Source organism: Echiichthys vipera (genome assembly GCF_963691815.1).
Source record: "Echiichthys vipera genome assembly, chromosome: 7".
Lineage (NCBI taxonomy): Eukaryota > Metazoa > Chordata > Actinopteri > Perciformes > Trachinidae > Echiichthys > Echiichthys vipera.
In genome coordinates, this window is record NC_139832.1 from 1,486,607 (window position 1) to 1,488,674 (window position 2,068).

Genomic DNA, 2,068 nt, shown 5'->3' on the forward strand with positions numbered 1-2,068 from the left:
ACGACAAAGAGACACAAAGAGACACAAAGTGACGACAAAGAGACACAATAAGACACAAAGTGACACAAAGAGACACAAAGAGACACAAAGAGACAACAAAGAGACACAAAGAGACACAAAGAGACACAAAGTGACACAAAGAGACAACAAAGAGACACAAAGAGACACAAAGAGACACAAAGACGCAAAGAGACACAAAGTGACACAAAGAGACACAAAGAGACACAACAAAGTGACACAAAGACACATAGAGACACAAAGAGACACAAAGAGACACACAAAGAGACACAAAGTGACACAAAGTGACATAAAGACACACAAAGAGACACAAAGTGACACAAAGTGACACAAAGACACAAAGAGACACAACAAAGAGACACAAAGAGACACAAAGAGACACAAAGACACAAAGAGACACAAAGAGACGACAAAGTGACAACAAAGAGACACAAAGAGACACAAAGTGACACAAAAAAGAGACACAAAGTGACACACAGACACACAAAGAGACACAAAGTGAAACAAAGAGACAACAAAGACACACAAAGAGACACAAAGAGACACAAAGAGACACAAAGTGACAACAAAGAGACACAAAGAGACACAAAGAGACACAAAGTGACACAAAGTGACAACAAAGTGACGACAAAGAGACACAAAAAGACACATATCGACTACAAGGACACACAAGGACACACAAAGACACACAAAGCGCCCTCCCTCCCTCCCTGAGTGTGTATTGATTGTGATTCCATCCAGAATCAAACCCGCGGGTCCTCGGCAGCTGCGGGAGGCCGTTCCCAGAGCCCTGTGGGACGTGTGCGTTTGTGTTTTTGTGGGTCTGCCGCTGTGACTGTGAGCTGTTGTGTAACAATGTGCTGTGGAGGAAACCCGAGCCGCCCCGGCCTCTGTCCCCGCGGCAGCGTGCGTCCCGGGGGGCCAGCGTTTTACGAGGTTCCCGGGGTTCTGGAGGTATTTGTGGAGGTATTTGTGGAGACGGCGCTCCATTGGTCTGAGGCGCCTCCGCCACCATAAAGAGGGCGGCCGTTTGTGCCCAGTCAGCACTTCACACCCTATATACCGCCGGTTTGATCCCCACTGTTCGGGACTTGGCAGCGTCTCCCTCCGTTTTCCTCCTGGTGCAGTGAGAAGGTGAGTGTCTGAGGGGGGATCCACAGGTACGGGGGGTCCACAGGGACGGGGGGGTCCACAGGTACGGGGACGCTCCTGCTGCGGCGGTGACCTCTGACCTCAGGAGGACGCGTGGGACTTTAGTGGAGGGCGTTTACCGCGGCGCTGCGGGGTTCGAACCCGTGAATGAGCGCACCGTGGATGCTCCGTTGAAGCCTCTGCACGTTAGAGGAACTTTAAATGATATAATCTTTGTTTTGCATGTTTGTTATTTCCACAAACTTCAGATTAAAACAATAATAATTATAATAATTATTATATTTTCCTGCAAAAATGTGATTTTAATCTTTTAAAACGATAAAAACTAAAACCTTGTTTCTCCATAAACGACTAAAATTCACTTGATTAGAATTAAATGATGTTTTTCTCTGCAGCAAAATTCTCTAATTAGTCCAAAAATGACAAAGTTAAATAATAATAATATTTATATTATAAGAAAATAACTTTATGAGTTAAATCCAGATTCAAATATTACACATGTATGAATCCATCTTTGCTTGTTTTCATTTATTCATTGTTTTTTTTTAACCTTTATTGTTCAGATTTATGCTGAATTATGATTTAAAACACATTCAGGTTATTGTGCATGTTTAAAAAGTCCAAATTAAAGTTATTTAAATGCATTAAAATCATAAAAATACATTAAAATAATCAAAACAATAAATAGAATATGAAGAGAATAGAATATGTTCTTTATTTTGCACGTTTGTTTTCGCACATACTTTGGATTAATACAATAATAATAATAATAATACTTTCTTACAAACTACTAATAGTTAATAATTATATGAATAATAATAAATTCCTTCATTTAAATCACTAAAAAGTCTCTTTGCTCCAAATACATCGAGCTGTTTGCTGGTGTTTGACTGAAAGA

The 2,068-nt window shown here is 40.9% G+C and overlaps 1 protein-coding gene across 1 annotated transcript in view; it reads left to right on the top strand.

Moving 5' to 3' along the window:
* The first annotated feature begins 1,111 nt into the window (after window positions 1–1,111).
* The window catches only part of LOC310949717 (troponin I, fast skeletal muscle-like), a 7,695-nt gene continuing 6,738 nt past the window's right edge, over window positions 1,112–2,068 (top strand). The window contains exon 1 of the mRNA XM_083917231.1: window positions 1,112–1,152. The gene's annotated coding sequence lies outside the window, so the exon portion shown is untranslated. The remainder of the gene's footprint in view (window positions 1,153–2,068) is intronic.